This window comes from Anabrus simplex, chromosome 5 (assembly GCF_040414725.1).
Source record: "Anabrus simplex isolate iqAnaSimp1 chromosome 5, ASM4041472v1, whole genome shotgun sequence".
Classification (NCBI taxonomy): domain Eukaryota; kingdom Metazoa; phylum Arthropoda; class Insecta; order Orthoptera; family Tettigoniidae; genus Anabrus; species Anabrus simplex.
The window spans coordinates 245,400,152-245,422,349 of NC_090269.1; the positions used below are offsets into that span (position 1 = coordinate 245,400,152).

Here is a 22,198-nt window from a genome sequence, read left to right on the forward strand (position 1 = left end):
ACAGCTATTACATGACTACTATCAACAATGTCCGCCCTGATCGGGACGCGTGCCAGCTATATATACTGCATATACCATTATATACAGATTCTGCACTTCGATCCTCAGAACTCCTTCCATACCCATGTATTCTACTCCATTTGCAAGCTTACACTACACACCCACAATAATTTCCTCTCATACATCTTTATTAACAGGTTCTTCAGCTATCGCTGATTGCTCCTTCCCCATGTCAAAAAATGCGCATTTCTCCCTCTTTTATCGGTGTAGACTTTTACACAGATGGGGCAAAACACCCCCAAGGAGTCGGTGCTGCTTTTGTTATTAGAGACTCCAGCACAATTGAACGTTTTCATCTTCCGACTACTTTCTCCATCTTTTCTACAGAGCTATTTGCCATTCAGCAAGCATTAATTTACATACAACACCATTCCTTGCCAAAAGCTACTATTTATACCGACGCTAAAAGTGTATTACAGGCATTATCCTCTGTTACTCCATCCTTAAATTTATATATTTATACTGTTAAATCCCTACTTTATCAACTTGAACAAAATGGCATATATATTACACTCGTATGGATACCGGGACATTCCAATATTCTTGGTAATGATAGTCGACTCCCAACGCCCCCTCTCACAGTAGCTATACCCCCTCTTGATTTCTATCCCAGTCTTAAGGACACTGCCTACTGCTCCTGGCAAGATGACTGGAATCAATCTGCGCGTTATAGAGGCACGTATTATTATCAACTCCAACCACAAATTACCACAAAACCCTGGTTTGCCAGGGGTTCATACACACGTCGACATATCACTAACATAATTATATTACGTTTCAATCATACCCTAACGCCGCAATACAAGTTTCGTTTTCATTTAGTTAATCAGCCTAACTGTGTATGTGGTGAATTAGAAGGAGATAGTAACCATCTATTTTTTCAATGTCCTGTCTATTCTTCACCCCGGTGTAAGCTACTCGCTAGCCTGACACGAATGAAAATTCCCTTTCCTACAAGTCTTACTTGTCTATTAGTTGATCTCTCATCTGATATCATTGCAGTTCTTAATCAATTTATTGACGATGCTCATTTGATCCTATAATCATTCCACGCTTATGGCCATTTAATTATAGTATGCGCACTTTTTAGTGATAGATTTTTGTACTCGTTGGAGAAGTAAGAAGGGTTCCGTAAATACTGCCAACTGAATGGAAATGAAATCTGAATTGAATCGATAATATGATCGATCGATATGAATTTTATAAACCTTAATTATTTTAAGCGAACAACTATGTCACACACACAATATATAATATTATATAACAATTCCCGTTGCGAAGAGTGTTCCTAGCATGAATTCTATAGTTTGGTTTTGCTATGTAAACAACAACAGTACGAGTACTTAAGGTGTACGCCAGATGTCGCACTGCGATGATAAGCGATTCTTAGTTTGTGTTTCAAAGGTTGCCAATACGAATCTCGAAGATAACCGGAGTCGACCACTTCAGCACTAGGGTGTAAATCTATCACTAAAAAGTGCGCAGATAGTACATATTTCACTGGTATATACATTTATTCACTCATTTTCATTTGATCTTAGTTTTCTTTTGGCTCCTGTTATAGTTCACTTTAGTTGCTACTGTTTGTCTCGCTACTTTCCACAGCTACAGTCTTTTGTTACTCCCGTTCCTCGTGCTTCAAACATTATTATACTTAATTCCGGTACATTCGTCTTTCACCAACTAAAGCAGAGCATTGCGTATTACTGTTTTTAGGTTAGTACTCTCATTTCTGCACAAAATTCTCTGGTATATACCTCAACTCCTCCATATTCCTTCAATTAATACTCCTATTAGCTTTAATTTTTTCCTTTCTCCCTACTACATTTTTCCTAAGTGTTTGTCTATCCCAATTGTAGGCCCGGTGTTGTGTTGAGTAGTAGACAAGTCGCCAAGACGGGCCACTTCGGCGTGAAGTTTAGTACCTTTGTGTCCCTGTGCTTTTTTTGTGTCACACACCCTTATTTTTCCCCTTCTCACCTGCTTCAAATTATTACGTTCCATATGAGAATTTACATGACATTTCCGCAGCTCGATCATATTTACTGGTGCTCAATATATTTTGCTCTCTCCACAAGTTTATACCTATCATTAGACGTTCTGTTCTTGCTTCCATCTTTGAATCCAGTGCAAGTTTTGGTTGAATGTGAACAGTGAGCCCTTATAGGGTTATCCTATGCAAACTTTTGCCGCTAGATGGCATGGGTGTACTACTCGGACTAGAATGAGTTTAGGCCTAGGTTATGCATAGTAAAGTTATGAATGAGAATATGGATGATGCGAATAGTGCCGTATTTAATATTTATCCTTACATAGATAAAATGAATATGAACACTTTAAAAGAAGAGTTGAGGAAGCGAGGAGGGAGAGTTGGTGGTAATAAACAAGAGCTTTGTCAAAGGTATGATAGAGATGTATTACACGCTGTCTGTGCGAAAGTATTTTAAATAATAAATACAGGGATATAATCAGTACCGTACACACTGGCACTATAATTATTTATGAATGTTTGTTCTATTTAGATTGCGGGCTTATATGAAAATGGGAATACATCGGACAACGGAGACACCAATAGAAAGTAGGGTTACCAGTAGGCCTATATTTCCAAGTGACATGAACTTTAAAGATTTATCAGTCTCCTTTCTGCCTCATGTGAAATTATCACATATTCACTTGATGGACTACTTCGTTTTCAGAAAATCCGAGATCGATGGAGCTCCAGTGAAGAATTACAAGTCGTTATGTGATGCCGGATATAATTTATTTAATGAAAAGTTCATTAAAATCATTAAGTGTGTGTTTGAGAGTGATAGGGTATTTGTACTGTCTTCTGTGAGATCACAATTCACCAAAAACAAAGAGTACACTGTTCAGTTGATACTAAATCGCTGTGGTTCTGGCATTCTAGCAGCAAGTTGTGAGTGTGTAGCAGGTATTGGACCCAAAGCCTGTTGTAAGCATACTGCTGCCCTTTGTTATGCCCTTGAATACTTCAGCAAAACTGGTTTGATAAAATGTTCAGAACTACCAACTGACGTTTTACAAACATTTCACCAGCCTGCACGAAAAAGTAAAGTACATGGAAGTCCCGTTAAAGTGTCAAATCTGCCCATAGCAACAGGTTCACGGTTATGTTTTGATCCTAGACCAGCCTCACTCAGAAACGAGGAAGGTTATGAATCATATGTGAGACATTTAATTCTTGAATTTTCAATTAAATGTCTCACATATGATTCATAACCGTCCTCGTTTCTGAGTGAGGCTGGTCTTATTTCTCATCACTTCCCAAATCAAATGTTAACATCTTGTCTGTTGCACATGATCATTTTTATGGAACAGACAAAAAACTCAAATTATTTATCTGAGTTAGTGTCTGTCTCTGATAATGCCATAAAAGATATAGAAAGGGAAACAAGAGGGCAATCCAGATGTGCACTATGGTACAAGGAAAGGAAGTACAGGCTAACTGCAAGTTATTTTGGTAGAATATGCCACACTAAAGATGCCAAAACCTTGGCCCATACAATAATTGCAGGTAGTCAATACCAAAATAAATTTATGAAGTGGGGTTTGGATAAGGAATGTCTGGCAAGGAGGAGGTATGAAGAAATTACAGATCATAGTGTATCCAAATGTGGGTTGATTATTCATCGCACAAAAACTATCTAGCAGCAAGTTGTGATGGACTCATTGGGAATGACAGAGTGCTGGAACTGAAAGGTGTGCCAAGCCATGAATATGACAAAGTATCTGCCAGTATTGCACCTTATTTAATTGAGGACAAAGATGGCATACATTTAAAGCAGTCACACAACTATTATTTTCAAGTGCAAGGACAGTTGTTTATCACTGATAGACAGTTCTGTAGTTTTGCTGTCTACACAGCTGTTGATATGGTAATCATAAACATCGAGAGGAATGAGGAGTTTATTCAAGAAATGCTACCACAGCTTGAGAAATTTTACTATGAGTACCTTACTCCAGCTTTAATGGAGAACTAGGTCCATGAGCCTTTGGTATAAATGAACACTAAATGAACAATTATATCATGCTTCCAGCAATTGCTCACTTGTAACGTAATATAGTCTACCTACTATATTTTGGTTTAGTAGGCTTCATTTTATTGTAAATAAATACATACTACCTATCACATGATTGATCTCCCGAAATTGCACAACATGTAACATACAAAAATAATCCTACCTGACAGAGGAACTTTGCTTATGTGAAGCTTTGTTTGTAGAATTTTGTATGTTTTCCCTAAGCCTATAGCCCTTTCAATGTGTATTCTTTTGGAAGCAATTCTCCTTGTCATGGTATTTTCCATGGTGGAGAACTGCCTTTTCCCTTTCAAGAAGGGTGGAATATTTTCACTTACTCCCTTTGAGCAAAGTAGGTCTTGAATTTGAAATCCTCGGTCAACCATTACTGAGCCACCTTCTTCCAACAAGTGAATAATATTAGATTTTATGAACAACTGCCTGTCAGAAACTGATCCACCATATGTATCTGATATAAAACACACAAATCCTGATGGATTTATTCCAATCAGTACCTTCACAATGTTACAGTTTTTGTACGTAGAAAATGTTTCCTGTTGGGCACTAGAACTCTTAGGCTTCATTATTGGAATTTCAGTACAGTCTAAAATTACTCTTGTGTTAGGATATTGCTTCTTAAATTCCATAGGGCAGTTTTCTCTCACAGTCTTCTGATCAACCCAAATATTTAATTCTTTGAACTGGCAATACATAAAATTTATCCATACAGAAAAAATTAGCCCTACTGTTGTTACATTTAAACCAAAATCATAAGCAAGTTCCTTATCTGTTTTGGCCATTCTCAATGTCATCATTAAAAGGAAACAGTATTCTGGTGAAATTGAAAATACCTGCAGACTAAATCTACCCCTTCCCAGGGCTTGAAACACTAAATAAAAATGATCTCTGTTGTCAAAACCTGTGAAGAGTTGCACTGCACCAGATATTGTCAGAAGTCTTTCAGTATCAGGTACACCCTCACTGTCTTTGGTTTGGCATGCAACATCCCTAAAAAAAGTTACCAGTACCGCTTGATAATGGAAGGTTCATATTTTCATTAACACTAGATGACTGACACTCTTCAAATGCTGCTATAGGTAAGTCATTGGTGTCCAGAAGCACAGCTGTGTCTTGCCTTGTCATCAGATCATCCTCCTTCTTTCCTATGTTACGTGCCCTAACCTCTCTCATCTTTACATCCGGGCGAGTTGGCCGTGCGCGTAGAGGCGCGCGGCTGTGAGCTTGCATCCGGGAGATAGTAGGTTCGAATCCCACTATCGGCAGCCCTGAAGATGGTTTTCCGTGGTTTCCCATTTTCACACCAGGCAAATGCTGGGGCTGTACCTTAATTAAGGCCACGGCCGCTTCCTTCCAACTTCTAGGCCTTTCCCATCCCATCGTCGCCATAAGACCTATCTGTGTCGGTGCGACGTAAAGCCCCTAGCAAAAACAAATCTTTACATCTGAGCAGGTGTCAGGAGTCCAGGGAAATACAGATGGCACTGCATGTACTTTCAACCGCGACCTTTCACCTACAAAATCAAAATATTCATAGTCATTCGAACGATGATATAATTGCAAGTGGCATGTACCTCTCTGCTGTACCTCTACACACACTTTAACACATTTAATTTTAAATAGACTATAGGCGTACTAGTAATCATTTATATACTTATCTACGTACCTAACAACGTCGTTCTATAATCACCGCTCCTAAAATGTGCTGAACAGACTCTATCATTCTTCGTAATCTGGTTCAGTTTAAAATTCTTCCTTCTGATAGAATGTATCCACCAGTGGCGGCTCGTGACCAAATTTTTAGGGGTTTCACAACATTTTTGTTCATGTCTCAAATCAGCAAAAAAGTAACATAGGTACATAAATCATTTCACTAACAGTTCCTTGTACGGTGGCCATGATCGTTAAGGCGCTGAAGTCTAAAAACGGTCTAACACCGAGGTTAGCCGGTTCGAGTCCCGTTGGTCGAAAAAATTTTCACCATCAGAATGTTGGCCGGCAGGGTAGGGGAGGTGGTGGTATACAATTTCTAATCACTAGATTGCGTGCCAAAAGCCTGGATTAAATTCCAAACCTCTCCGCAGTGCTCATATGGAGTGAGGGCATATGACGCTGTTGATGGTGATTCGTCCGTCGGATGGGGACGTTAAGCCTTGAGCAGACCCCTTGGTGCTATTCGACAGGAGTAGGCTATGTGCCGGCACCGGGTTTCACCCTCTCCCTACTATCATATATCACGTCATTCATTTCATCTCTCATTAACTCCTCTGATGAGGTTGACGTCAGGAAGGGCATCCGGTCATAAAAAACCGCCACGACAAATTCATCTCACCTCATACCCGACCCCGTAGGGAAACGGGACAAGGGTTGGACAAAAAAAAAAACACAGATATGAACCAACCACATGTCTCAAAAGCTCGCCCACGAAGTCGCCATTTTCCTCCCAATCGATAGTAACATTAAGGTCTGATATATTGTAGTCGGTCTTGGTATTTGCCACCACCACCACCACCACCAACAACAACAACAAGAAGTAGAAGAAGAAGAAGAAGAAGAAAGCGAATGGACGTTCCCTTTGAAACCTTTTGTTACAATTTTGGAGAATAAAAAGCAAGGGTCACATAAGAGAAAAAGCACGTGAAAATAGTTTTTGAGTAGTGTTGGTAATGAGCGCCATGTGGTTTGAATTTTTGAAATTTTGTGTAATTGCATGGTTTTATCCGTTTCGCTCTTTACGTATGTTTTGAGGTGGTTAAATATAGCGGATTGGTTTAAGAGGGAATTTCAGGTTTGTTTTATTTTTGTTGACTTATTTACAGTATATATTCAGTAACAGGGTTGTTCGTTTAGTTCGAATGTAAATGCAAGTTGGCTGTTTCGTAAAATAATTGTTTGCACTTTTATAGTAGGAACATGATAAAGTTTGACGCCTATTTTTAACCCTACAGTACCCACGTCAAGGAAAGGAACATGAGTTACCACATGGGGTGTTGACAGACCCCATCCTTTTCTGCTATTTAATAATTCTAAAATGAAACAGACTTGTGCAAATATATTCTATTATCAACGTCACTTACATTGTACTACAATATTTAAAAACTGCTATCACCTCACAGTATTAGTATCACACAATACAATGTCACAGATACATTTCCCTCGTCTAGCAATTCACAATTATTATCTGATTCGGAATGAGGAGTCTCATCATGATCATCAACCGTTTTGTCTATTCAAATGATTCTTCAAGCATAGGTCGTTTTCTTGCTACATCTTTGCCATCCATCATACTCCAACAAGAAATCAGTTATCAGGTAAAGAAACTAATTATAAAAGTCATGGAGTGCTATGTGTAAGCTGATATGTAAGTGTTTACATACACAGTCTAATTGAAATATCTCATGAAAGAGTATCTTGTGAAAGCAGAATCGATAACTAGTGTAACTTCAATATGTAACGCCATTTCTTACCTAACAGTAATATGATGTGCTGAGTGAGAAGTGTTGCGTCTGTTACCACGTGGGGATCCACCAGACCCCCAGCTGGAATTTAGTATCAGTGGATCCTGGACTTATACCCATGAACACTAGTCAATGACAAGTCAAGGACTGTAGAGTAACGTTATTTCAGAAAGCTAGGCCTATATAGAGTCGCAGAGTTATCATCAAAGTTTGAACGATAATACACAAGAATTAGTAAGCGTCGGGGTGCGTGAGACCCCCACGTGGTCACTGCAGGGTTAATACATGAACTCAAATTTTATGTCACCTTCAGGAGTTATATGAGTAGTCAGTATGTCTAATTTTATTATAAGCAATCTCAGAAAACACAAAAACTGTACTTTCTTTTCAACTTTTCTATTTGTATACTTCATTTTACGAATTATTCCAAATATGAAAAAATCAACACTTCCACAATATTGGTATTGTGTGGGATATCATTTTGCCTTAACTTCTTCGCATCGTGTTTGCATAGGAGAAACTGATTTCTTGCATTGCTGTGGACTGATGTCCTTCCATTATTCTGTAATGACTCTCAGACTCTTCAGAGCTCCGGTATGGATGTACTCTTGCAGTTTATGATCCTTCTTTTTAAAATCTGTCACTGTACTAATTTCCCTTAAACCCCCTGCGGGTGGGGGACGCACATGTAGAATACACCCGCGATACCCCCTGCCTGTCGTAAGAGGTGACTAAAAGGGGCCGCAGGGGCTCTGATCTTTGGAGTGTAGGTTGGTGTCCATGGGGCCCTCAGCTGAGTCCTGGCATTGCTTCCACTTGTGCCAGGTTCCTCAATTTCATCTATCCTATCCGACCACCCTTGGTCAGCTCTTGTTAATTTCAGACCCCGACGGTATTAGGTATGGAGGCCTAGGGAGTGTTTCATTTTCATGTCCTTCATGGCCCTTTTCTTCCTTTGGCCAATACCTTCATATAGAGGATGGTTGCCTAGTTGTACTTCCTCTTAAAACAATAATCACCACCACCACGACTAAAAGGTTGGGAGCGTGGATTGGCGACCACGGGGCCCTTAGCTGAGTCCTGGCATTGCTTCTACTTGTGCCAGGTTCCTCACTTTCATCTATCCTGTCCAACTTCCCTTGGTCAACTCTTGTTGCTTTCCAACCCCAACGGTATTAGAGCATTCGAGGCCTTAGGGAGTCATTCATTTTCACGCCCGTCGTGACCCTTGCCTTTCTTCGTCTGTTACTTCATTTTTCGAAGTGACCGATCCCTATTTTTTCCTTCTTTTTTCTCTTTGTCTACCCCCTGTGGGTGGGGGACGCAGACGAAGAATACGAGGTGTGTTAAAAAAAAAAGACCGAACTGTGGCTAGAAAAACTTTATTATGTAGCTTACATCATTTCACAGACTGTCCCCTTCAAAATAGTCCCCTGCACTATCAACAGCGTGTTGCAAACGTTTCTTCCACTTTTGGAATGCTTCCTGGAATGCACTTTCTTTGATGGCGCGAAGTTGCCTCGTTGCATTCTCCTTGATCTCTTCAATGTCTTGGAAACGATGTCCTTTCAAGGTGGTTTTCAATTTGGGGAATAAGAAAAAGTCTGCTGGAACCAAGTCGGGAGAATAGGGCGGATGGGGCACAACAGGAATTTGGTGTTTTGCCAGATAACTGTGGACCGAGAGAGAGGCATGTGCTGGCGCATTGTCATGGTGCAACATCCAGGATTTGTTTTCCCACAGTTCAGGCCTCTTCCTGCACACAGCATCTCTCAAATGCGTTAAAACATTCTGGTACAGTTCTTTGTTCACTGTCTGGCCTCGGGGTACAAACTCGTGATGGACAATGCCTTTCCAGTCAAAAAACACAATCAGCATCACCTTGATGTTTGAACGACTCATTCGTGCTTTTTTCGGTCGAGGAGAACCTTTCCCCACCCACTGTGATGATTGCCGTTTGGTTTCGACATCGTAACCGTACACCCACGTCTCATCTCCAGTGATGATGTTCTCCAGGAAGTTGTCATCAGCATCTGCGTTAGCAAGCATTTCCTGACTGATGCTGACTCGGTTCTCTTTTTGATCGTCAGTCAGCAAACGAGGGACAAATTTAGCACTGACGCGCCGCATCTGAAGTTTTTCGGTTAAAATTGCATGACATGATCCTACGCTGATGCACACCTGATCAGCAACCTCTCGGACTGTCAAACGACGATTTCCACGAATCACTTCACGAACTCTCTCGACATGGCGGTCGTCTGTTGATGTGGAAGGTCGCCCAGGCATAGAGTCTTCAGTGACAGACGTTCTACTGTCTTTGAAACGTTTAAACCACTCGTAGCATTGTGTACGACTCATGCATTCCTCCCCGTATGCTAGCTTCAACATTTCTAATGTTTCCACAAACGTTTTCCCAACTTTGAAGCAGAACTTCACGCACACGCGTTGTTCCTCAAGCTGTTTCATTATAGAATTCGACGAACATGTGACACACGCAATCACTTCAGAGGCTCTAACTCAACTGATAATGCAGGCAATGGAATGCGGAAAGCAGCGGTCTGTTGTCAGAAGTTGCCGCTAGGCGCCGCCACAGTCACAACTCGCTCAATGTTGCGGTTTGTGCGCAATTTACAAGGTTCGGTCTTTTTTTTGAACACACTTCGTACACCCACGGTGTCCCCTGCGTGTCGTAAGAGGAGACTAAAAGGGGTGACCAAGGGATGGTTGCATCAGAACTATGAAATGCACTACGAGAGACTCTGTCCCACTACCAAAAATTGATGCCTGCTTGGCCATCAGATGATATAGATGTTGATTCCCATAGGGAATCAGAAATAATTGTTCCGAATGAGTAAATTTATAATACCAATATAAATGGTCCGTTATTGGACATTAAAAAAAAATTTTTGGTAGTGGGCACTGCTGGTGGCTACAATTAGCCTATACAGTGGCCTCCACGGTATGCACTAGCCAGTGTCTTGGTAGGTGTGCTAGGTACCAACTGATGAGCCCAGCCTAGCACACGGGGGCGAAACGCTAGCAACCAGGAATGAGTTGGCTGGAAAATTTAAAATGTCCAATAACGGACCATTTATATTGGTATTATAAATTTACTCATTCGGAACAATTATTTCTGGTTCCCTATGGGAATCAACATCTATATCACCTTTGATTAGTACCGCAACGTGAGACATACCATGGTTCTCCTTTACTAGCGATTAGTGCCATTATGAGGGACTGTTGACATGGATATTGAACTCCTTTAGACAACAAGCATCATCATCATCATCATCAGGATTGTGCTTTGGAAACAGTCCCTTTGTCCGTAATATTATTTCTGGTCAGGTGAGGCATTGCGGGTCGGATCCACTGATTGTTGTAAATTCATATTCATTCATTCATTCTTCATCATCACATTTTGAATTCTGGTCAGTGGATGAATTTTGTGCTTTTAAATTGTCATTGCATTTCGTCTCATTTTGTACCTTTTTTTTTTTCTTTTTTTGCTATTTGCTTTACGTTGCACCGACACAGATAGGTCTTATGGTGACGATGGGACAGGGAAGGGCTAGGAGTGGGAAGGAAGCGGCCGTGGCCTTAATTAAGGTACAGCTCCAGCATTTGCCTGGTGTGGAAATGGAAAACCACAGGAAAACATCTTCAGGGCTGCCGACAGTGGGGTTCGAACCTACTATCTCCTGAATACTGGATACTGGGCGCACTTAAGCGACTGCAGCTATCGACCTCAGTCATTTTGTACCATTAGGGGCCGATGATCTAGATGTTTCCCTTAATGATTTCCCCTTAAGAGGAAGCTGGACAATTATTTTCTTCATGCCTTCTGAGCTCTTCTTTTCACTATCTCACTCCAGTGCTTCATTGGAGTGTAAACAAGTAAGCTATGGGTAGGGCTGAGGTATAACAGTGCAGGTTGATGGTGACAGGTGTACAAATAGAAATGTTGTAAACGAAGTTCAATTATTTGTGCTTTCTGATATTGCTTATATTAAAAGTAGACAGGTACTTTATTAAGTTCCGATCAGAAACATGTAATTAAATATATATTTATTTCACAAGACAGCCAGATTGTATTTACATTCCAGTTGTACGAACAGAACTCTTACTGACTGTAGGCCTATATTGTGTTTTGTACAACAGTTATCCGGCACCGTAATAGATGTAAGGAGGAGGTCTTCAAAAATACTAGAATGTATGTACGTTTATAGCTTAGCTCTTTGTTGTACTTAATGGCACCGTAACGTAGTCCTGTTCAGTTGACTTCACGAACGTTTGCCAATTATACATTAAGAAAACATCATCTTATCAATACTTTGTAACTACAAGAATGGTTGCAAAACATTTGATCCTGCGTATGTTGTTGAAGTGGATCATGACTGATTTCTTGATAATGTTATTAGTTCAGCCTGTTTTATTGGTAGAATCTTGTCTTCCTGCTAGATAACAGCATGATAGTGTGATACAAATCTCTTCTTTGTCCACGATTCTCTTTCCCATTAGTGACTTTGTTCCACAAGGTTTGAAACTTTCCGTCTCTGCTTAAGGTTGCAGGATTAAATCCTGGTGAAGGCGTTTGTGACACAGTTCCCAAGATAATGATTCAATTCTGGCCAAGGTCATTGGCATTTGAGGGTGTTTAAATGTGACTACTCCATATTGTTGGCTTTCAAGCACCTTCTGAGCTCAAGTTGACAGGTTCGATCCTTGCTTAGGCTTATTGTATTTGAAGATGCTCAAATATGTCGGTCTCATTTTGGTAGATTTACTAATAATAATGTTATTGGCTTTACATCCCACTAACTACTTTTACGGTTTTTGGAGACACCGAGGTACCGGGATTTAGTCCTGCAGGATTTCTTTTATGTGCCAGTAAATCTACCAACACAAGGCTGACTTATTTGGACACCTTCAAATACCATCAGACTGAGCCAGGATCGAACCTGCCAAGTTGGGGTCAGAAGGCCAGCGTCTCAACCGTCTGAGCCACTCAGCCCGGCGGTAGATTTAATGGATCACAACTCTTGCAGGACAAAATTCTTGCAACTTGGTGTATCTGAAAACTGAAAAAGTAGTTAGGACGTAAAATTAATAACATGATTATTGGCTTCCAGCATAATAAAAAAAACCACTGTGAGACAAAATTCTGACACCACAGCATCTCTTAAAAATTCTATACCAGCAACAAGTGAGGAAATGTTAAGTAATTATTACAGTATTATTACTATTATTATTGAATTTTGGTACAGTCATTTGGCATTATTTTACAATGTGTTGACTAATTTACAGAGTTAGGACAAAATTCTGACATTCTGTCAACATTTAAATCCTTTAGCCATTTAAAAGATGTATAACACAAGTTGGCACAGGCAAGAGCAACCGTGAGGAAAGCAATGGCAAACTACCTCGCTCCTCATCTTGCCTAGTACGCCTCATTGTGGTGCTGCCATTGGTTTTTGCGGTTTCCCTATAACTGCATAGCCTTTGGTTATGCTATTTGAGGATCCAACCAGCCTCTGGGCTGATGACCTAAGAGACAGACATAACACAAGTGGATTGGTTACATAAAAATGTCTTGCTGTTGTTCACGTTTGATTGAAATTAACTTTTTTCTCCCCACGCTCTATAGGCTAACTCGATCTTAGATCATGTGAACTTGGTTTCATGCTGACCTGAGAAAGACGTTTGACAGCAACACCAAACAGAAGGAAAACGTGAGGTAAAAGCATAAGGTAGATGCACCTAGGCCTGACCCTGTACCTATAGCTGACAGCCTAACTCAAGATATAACAAAAATGAGAATATCTCCACTCATACTTTATTTTTTCATCAGTTTGTAGTTTAAATGTTCCTCTTTGGAAGAAAATAATGAGTTGGCAGTAATTAAATTTATGATCTAGATCTGCAAGTCCTTTGCATGAAGGGGAGTATCAGCAAACAGAAGTTTGGAGGGAACCTTAGTATAGCCCTATTTCATAAGGAGGTTAGTGCAAGTAAATAAGGTATTATATTTTGTTTGTTGGGTTCTGAAAGTTAAATCATTGTTTGATAGTATGTTTAATGAATGAGAATAAATTCCATATGGTGGCTGATGTGAAAGTTATAAAATATCACATACAGCGTTTGGTACACCATAGTGGGGCCTTATGCCTATACCTGACACTTGCATCAGATTAGGGTGAAAACATTATTTTGGTCTGTTTCAAATTAGAAACATTCTGTTTATACTAACTATAGTTCTGTTTTTATGAGTTTCGACTTGACAGTTAGCCGGAAGTCAGCCGATGGTGCCAAATTGCTACGAATACAAACAGCTGATTTACGATACACAACACGAACAGAAATGTCAATACTGGAATATAAGTCCATAATCAGTTATTCTTTGTAGCAACATACATGATTCACATAATATCAATATTACACAACACACTTGGGATAAGGCTACAAGATAAAAATATGTCAATGCTTGAACAGATAAAACTTGAGAAAATTAAATTAAATTTCTATGCACCATGTAGAAGATCTCGCGTTGCTGTTAGGTTCAGTTTCCCGTAACGAAGGAAATAATCCTACATAGCGAATATACCACTCATTTCTGAGACACTATCGGCATTGTCATCGTCTGTTGAGGTTTCACTCTCGCTTGACCCTAAAACAGATAATAAAGTCTTCAATATAATTGTCTGGAGACTTTCTTTCTGTCAAGCTTTAATCATCTCGGATTTTGTGTGTCTCACAACGTTGCTCCAGTCCTCCGCACTTATACGGCCTAAGGCTTCGAAAATAAGTCTTTCAACTTCCGAAACTGTGAAGAGTCAGTTATTCTCAGCTACGTAATCCTTCACTTGGGCCCAAATCATTTCTAAGGTGTTAAAATGGCAATGGTATAGTGGTATGCCCATTCCTTCTGTCTATCCACCACATAAACTGGGCACTGGGGCTTGTTTTGTTTAAAGAGATGCATAAGATCCGCCTTACCCATGTCATCGCGAACCGAAATATTGTGCTCCTTCAACCACTTAATCAACTCATTCTTTCTAGCCGCCATTGTTGGTGCTTTGTCAAGAACGACTCCCTAACATTACAAACAATTTCCCGGACCTGACTCCTTAGTGGAGTACCGCATGCGAAGGGCTTTCCTCTCTTGGGAGCTTCATCCTTAGACATAGGCGACGACATGACAGAATGTCAAATTCACACACGGGCCTAAAATTAACCTACTATATAACTACCGAGCGGAATATTAAACTAAGATACTATATAAAATAGATCACCTGTTACACACTCTTCACTACAATATAATGCGCTATACTATTAAAAATACTAAACAATACATTTATAAACTCTACACTACGAAATATAAACGAACAACAACCTAGCACAAAGACACACCAAGACCGCGAAAAGAACTGAGCACAATAAGACACACAGCTGATAGCATGTGGTTACAGTAAACAACAGATTGACAACACTGTTAACTGGAACTGGAGTTTAATGCGCTCTGTCGGAGCGATCGGCTGCCTATGATTGGTTGTTGATTAATTCACTGCCAAAAGGCAGCGCTCAAACGTCAAGTCGAAACTCATAATAACTGAACTATAGATATAGATATGGTGTCCATAATCGTTAAGACATCAAGTCCACATGGTTTGACAGTGTGGTTAGCCAGATTGAGTCCCGGTAGTCGTAAAAGTTTAATCATCAGAATGTTGGTGGCAAGATTGGAGAGGTGGTAGTATACAATTTCTAATCATCAGATTGCGTGCCAAATGTCTGGATTAAATTCCAGACATCTATGCAGTGCTCATATGGAGTGAGAGCATATGATGCTGTTGATGGTGATTCGTTCGTCAGATGGGACGTGAAGCCTTGAGCAGACCCCTTAGTGCTATTCAACAGGAGTAGGCTATGTGCCGGCACTAGATTTCACCTTTACCGAGCAAGTGGCCGCGTGGTTTGGGTCACGTAGCTATCAGCTTGGATTCGGGAGATAGTGGGTTCGAACCACACTGTCGGCAGCCGTGAAGATGGTTTTCCGTGGTTTCCCATTTTCACACCAGGCAAATGCTGGGACTGTACCTTAATTAAGGCCATGGTCACTTCCTTCCTGCTCGTAGCCCTTTCCTATCCCATCGTCGCCATAAGATGTATCTGTGTCGGTGCAACGTAAATCAAATTGTATTATTTGGATTTCACCTTCTCCCTTCCTACTATTGTATATCATGTCATCTCAATAACTTCTTAGCTGAGGTTGACATCAGGAAGGGCATCTGGTCGTAAAAACTCGCTACAAAGATTCATTTCTCCTCATACCCGACCCCGGAGAAAAGCGGGACATAGGTTGGACCGTTGCCTACGAGATATACAAGGCCGGGACGTAGCTACTAATTTGTCGCTGACAAAGCGGCCCGACTGTGTTCACGGTTTGGCCGCTAGATGTCAGGTTTCCGTTCTGTTCTTGGTGGACTTTAACATTGTGATATGCGGAGTAATTGTGATGCTGTGTTGATTTTGTGAAATTTATTGTGAATATTGTTTCTGTCGGTGAGTGTCTGTGAGGTTGAGAAGAAGGTGCACTGTTGTGTACCTCTCTGTATTTAGGATGACACAAAAAAAAGCGTGAAAATTGACGTTTCATAGCACCAAGCTCGATAGCTGCAGTCGCTTAAGTGCGGCCAGTATCCAGTATTCGGGAGATAGTGGGTTCGAACCCCACTGTCGGCAGCCCTGAAGATGGTTTTCCGTGGTTTCCCCATTTTTACACCAGGAAAATGCTGGGGCTGTACCTTAATTAAGGCCATGGCTGCTTCCTTCCCACTCCTAGCCCTTTCCTGTCCCATCGTCACAATAAGACCTATCTGTGTCGCTGCGACGTAAAGAAACTTGCAAAAAAATATTGTTCCATAGTTTCCCTTCCAAGTGCGGTTTTGAGGGAGAAATGGAAGCAAACTATTTCTAGGCAAGGTGATATAGTAGGATCTCTTTAGGTACCTAGCAATTCTTCTCATAAAACAGATTTCAGTGTAAGCACATCAATCAAATTTCCTTCTGTTTTCGTTGTGTATCCTGTTCACAAACCGGAAAATGTCAAACGCAGGAAGTGTCCAGCTCCCAAAAATGATGTATTGCCATCAAAATTTAGTAAAAGTTCCGATTCAGATAACGATGAACATACCATATCTTCATCCATAGGCCACAAATGAAAAAGGAGTAGAAGTCTTGTTTCTATATCAGGGAAAGTCTACAAGTATCTCTGTTAAATCTAAAAAGTATACGGATGAGAAAATTAAATACCAGATTACAGAAAAAAATTTGTAAATCTGTAGTAGGATACGGCTAATGAAATCAGAAAAAAAGTTTTACAGTATCTGAACTTGACCAAAAAGCAAACCAAATTGAAAAGCATGCTAAAATTGGTCGTTTAGGAGCTTTATTCCTGTTAGAACAAATTTAATTTTCTTCTTCTTTTATTCATCTGTTTACCCTCCAGGGTCGGTTTTTCCCTCGGATTCAGCGAGGGATCCCACATCTACCACCTCAAGGGTAGTGTCCTGGAGCACCAGACTTTGGGTCGGGGGATACAGCTGGGGAGGGCGACCAGTACCTTGCCCAGGCAGCCTCACCTGCTATGCTGAACAGGGGCCTTGTGAAGGGATGGGAAGATTGGAAAGGACAGGCAGGGAAGAGGGAAGGGAGCGGCCGTGGCCTTAGGTTAGGTACTATTCTGGCATTTGCCTGGAGGAGAAGTGGGAAACTACGGAAAACCACTTCGAGGTTGGCTTAGGTGGGAATCGAACCAACCTCTACTCAGTTGACCTCCCGAGGCTGAGTGGACCCCGTTCCAGCCCTCGTACCACATTTCAAATTTCGTGGCAGGCCCGGGAATCGAACCCAAACCTCCAGGGGAGACAGCTAATCACACTAACCTCTACACCACAGAGGCGGACACAAATTTAATTTTACGGGAAGAAAAAAGAGAAATACGGCGAAACGATGCTAAATATTTGCATTTGTGTAACGGGCATAACATCGCTCACCAAACAGCGGCTTCAATACGAATGTCAAAATATCAGATGAGCGGAGGAAAAGATTGGATCGCTGATAATTGGTGAAAGGGTAATTAAACCCAAAGTTATTTAAGACCGCAATCTCGATCCACTTATCGGATACTCTGAGGCACAATTAAAGTAATCGGTACGAAGTGACATACTCGCTATCAGATTTCTCTGCTTCTTTTGTGAATTACTTATTTCGTTTAAGCATATTGTAAGAAATACGTTGTGAAAAATAACACTCTTGATCTATCTTTGATCTCATATCTGTTTGCTGCCTTCTGAAATTACTAGTTTTAATGAATTTTTATAGTTTTTCATATTCGAACGTGCTGTAATGAGCGGGAGAGACAGATCAGTAAAGAGAACTCTAGCGGCACTTGCCGGAAGTATCTTGAGGACGAGTCTAGTATGCTATATTTCCCGGCCTTGTGTATCTCGTAGGCAACGGCTGGACATACATACATACATACATACATACATACATACTAGCTAGATATAATATTTATTTTTATGTGATTCTCCAATAAGGGAACCTGAAGCTGACCCCATGTGTCAGGTGTAGGCAGCTGATATAAACCATAACCCAAGGCTGATACACGGGTGTGTATATTTTAAAAATAAAATAAAAAACTTTCCCTGCCAACCTCTGTAGCACTGTTCAAGCTAAAAGTTATGCCGACCGCCACATATGGAATCCAACTAATATGGCCCTATCTGATGGTGAACAACCTTAGGAAACTAGAGAACGTTAAAGCAAGATTCCTAAAAAGAGCTTCTCTTAATATCTTAAGTTCACAAGGAACAGTTATGCGTACATAATAGCACAGGAATCCTAGTTTATCGAAGACATAAGAAGTTGCTTGAGGCTACCAGAAATGCAAGCATACAAAACCATTGTCAAGAAGAGACATAACAAAGCCAGCGAGATACTGAGAGAAATAATGGACACAGAAGCGATGAAAACAGAAACGTGGAAGGGACCAAACTTCGAGCTCCGCCATCTCTACACAAGTTTCACTGCTCACGGTTTCCATGGGAAAATATGCCAGAATTAATCATACCATGAACCCAAGGGGGACTGTGTCTGCAAACTATGCACCAACTATGCCCCAAGTACCTTTTGGCGAAACGTGGAAAGGACTCGATCTTTAAACACGCTGACAAAAGACTGGTGAAAACCAATCTAATGTACACATTGTGTTTAATAAAATTATTACTATTATTATATTTTAAAAATTTTGTCCCCACTATCTTTCAGGTAGTGATATAAAATGGATCCTCAACAAAGTAAATTTCTAAAGTACCCAAAGTCATCTATGGCTGCTTCATTGGATGAGGTAAAATGAAGAATGCCAGTAAATACGGATGCTTCAAAATAAGGGGTACCAAAAACTGCTCTTCTGTACATGGCTAGGGAGAAGTATCCTGCTTATAATGTACTGAATATCTGTAATGTTTAGGTTGTATCTTATAAACAATGATTAGCTGATTAAAGGGTAATTTATTTTGTTATATCATACAGTATAATCTGTGTCGGCTATAGTTGCAAAAAGTTTCAGCCTTAGGAGATGAGGAAAGATGAGGCGTCAGCTACAGGTACAAAAATATACATTTTAAAACTTAATTGTAAGGGATAATTATTGATTACATGAATATTTCCTTTTTATGTATCTTGTTGGGAACAAAGAGTTCTATCTGATGGTACATAAAAATAATGTGTGACTTGTTTAGCAAATTGTTTTGCCTGGATTATGTAAACAAATATTATTAAAGTGTCAGCTACTGGTGCACCTACCTTAATATCACACTAAATGTCGGTACTCCAGGTTATTGAATTTTCTTTTGTCATAGGCATTTTCATGTTAAGTCTTAAAACTGCTATTTAACTTTTAACTTTATATATAGTTTTACTTGCTGTTTCATTCATGTTAAATATATCTCCAGTCACCATTTGGAAGCTTCCAGTTGCATAGAACAGCGAAGTGAGAATGTCATTCATAGGGTTTAATGCATGATTTGTTTTAGTTTGTGTTCTTCTGCTACAGGTTTTGATAAAGTCTTTTCTCGGTTCTCTCTCATTATATATGTTCACTATTGAACTATACATGCTCAGTGAAACTCAAAATCTCCACTTTCAGATGAAACTTCACAGTAATCTGAAAAATAATATTATCTATAAATCTACAACAACAATTGCATATTTTGTGCATTTTGCTTTATTGTAAATATAAAATAAGAATTACAGTGTGAAAAATTCATACAAGTGCCTCTTAAGTAATAATTAAAAAGAGGCCTATCAGTACTCACCATTTTACTCTTTATATTATGTCCTAGGTAAATATGAGCAATACTGTATAGCTTCCACTAACCAAAGTTCATACAGGTTAAACTGAGAAAATATTGAAACTGTGTCAGTTAAATTTGACTTTAGATCAGGGTGAAATTATATTGTATTAATTTTTGTACAAACATAATTAAATTCAGCTTGACTGAAGATTAATTTCATTGCTTGTAGTTTTATGCAACCGGCCCTCAGAGTTGCCTTTAAAAGAAAAATTAAAATAATTTTTGATTTAAATCAGATTTGTTGTCAATCATAAAAAATTGTCATTATTTATTATCTTAAGGATAATTTTAAATCATAAAGCGAGTTGCCATGCGGTTAAGTTGTGCAGCTTTGAGCTTGCATTCGGGAGATTGTGGGTTCAAATCCCACTGTTGCAGACCTGAAGATGGTTTTCCGTGGTTTCCCAACTTCACATCAGGCAATTGCTGGGGCTGTATCTTAATGAAGGCAATGGCCGCTACCTTCCCAATCCTAGCACTTTCCCATCCCTCTGTTGCCGAATGCCTTGGATGTGTTAGCGTGACGTTAAACATGTTGAAAAAAGAAAGCAAAAAGAAACAAAATCATAAAGTAGCAGAAATAGAAGTAATCAGACCTGAAATGTGAAATATAGTGAGAAGGCAGAGATAAAATGGGTTCACAGTGCAAGTTTAATAGGATTAGCGTGGAATGTGAGTAGGGTACCTTCTGATTGAATGAAAGTGGTAATTGCATCTGTCTATATGCAAGGGAACAGAAAGGATTGCAAACCCAACTACTGTCGTGGGATTTCATTGATATATACCGGGAAATGTGTTTGCAGGTATTTTGAAAAAGAGGGTGCTATGAATGGTGGAGAATAAGTTTGATGAAATTCAGTATGATTTCAGACGATAGAGGGGCTGTTGGGACCAGATTTTCAGTGTATGTCAGGTAGTTGAGAGGGATAGACGATTAAAGAAAAGAGTGTGAGGGATTGTTTTCAAGGAACACAAGGACTAAATGAAAAGGCTGAAAGAAACGCAGTAGAGGAAGAATAGACAGTCGTGAAGAATGCGATCAGTAAGGCTGCTGAAGAAAGGAAAGAATCATTGGATAACTCAGGAGATACTAGATCAACGACACAAGTACAGGAATGCAAAATATGAGGAGGGCAGAAAAGAATACAGGCGAATAAAGAACGAAGTAGTTGAAAAGTGCAGGACAGCTAAGGAAGAATGGCCGGAAGAGAAGTGCAAGGATGTTGAAGGTTGTATGGTCCTAGGAAAGGTAGATGCTGCGTACAGGAAAATAAAGGAAACCCAGTAATGGCAGTTGTGCTGATTGGTGAAACTCCCACATGGAATACGGCCTCATCACTCTAGAGGATGTTGTGAAACAATTGAGGGCAATCTTCGTGCCAACTGAACATCAACTCCCCAGACTCCATTCTGTGATCACAGTCCTCTGGTGTTAGCTGCTGCACGTAATAGGGTTTCTAAGTTTGAAATTTTATTTCTTTATTCAACACCTGATGGGTGTGTTGATTTTTCCGGGCTACGATTGAACATGTTCCGCACAATCGCTACATTCTCAGAACTCCAAAACGTGGATGTACAACCTGTTTTTGCTGCATCCTTCACCGAACCTGTTTTCATTAGCATTGTGTGATAATTCTTTATTGTCTCCGGGCAAATTGTCATATTCCTTCCCTTCACCGTACGCTACCATTTCTGCACAAGAACAATTGAATTCCACACCTCATAGCAGGCAGCAATCTGTATTTGTTCTCTTACTGTAAGGCGTTCGATCATTTTTGTTATTATTGAGTGTACTGCCTCTCGTGGCCACCGTCGGTACTATGTGGCATGAGAAATGACTGTACTATTTAATTTTCTGTATGTTTGCGATATTTCCAATATTAATCTATCAATATAAAATTTAATAATACCTAGTTACTTCCCACCACCCTGTAGTAATGCTATTTCTTATGCAGCCAGTCCCTGTAATGAATGGTGTGAAAGTGTCACTTGTCTATTGGTGTGTGGATGGCGATGGACTTGGCTTAATGGTATGTAATAGCAACTTCTGGCTCAATGAAGAAAGCAATAAGGAAACTATACCTCACTCTTCAATTCCCTAGTACATCTCTTCGCTGACACAGTAATTAAAACTGAGAGGACTTCTCCTCTTGATGAAACTTAAGAACCTGACTTTCCACCTCGGTTACCAACATCTTTTAACTGC

At 40.0% G+C, this 22,198-nt stretch overlaps 2 protein-coding genes across 4 annotated transcripts in view; one reads left to right on the top strand and one right to left on the bottom strand.

The window, feature by feature from the left end:
* The first annotated feature begins 6,659 nt into the window (after positions 1-6,659).
* LOC136873952 (DNA primase large subunit) overlaps positions 6,660-22,198 on the top strand; it is a 97,133-nt gene continuing 81,594 nt past the window's right edge. For 2 of the 3 annotated variants that reach the window (XM_067147344.2, XM_067147346.2), the window contains exon 1: positions 6,660-6,906. The gene's annotated coding sequence lies outside the window, so the exon portion shown is untranslated. The remainder of the gene's footprint in view (positions 6,907-22,198) is intronic. The other variant, XM_068227607.1, reaches the window with a different exon arrangement.
* LOC136873953 (magnesium-dependent phosphatase 1) overlaps positions 19,191-22,198 on the bottom strand; it is a 207,717-nt gene continuing 204,709 nt past the window's right edge. Inside the window, exon 5 of the mRNA XM_067147349.2 lies at positions 19,191-19,802. The gene's annotated coding sequence lies outside the window, so the exon portion shown is untranslated. The remainder of the gene's footprint in view (positions 19,803-22,198) is intronic.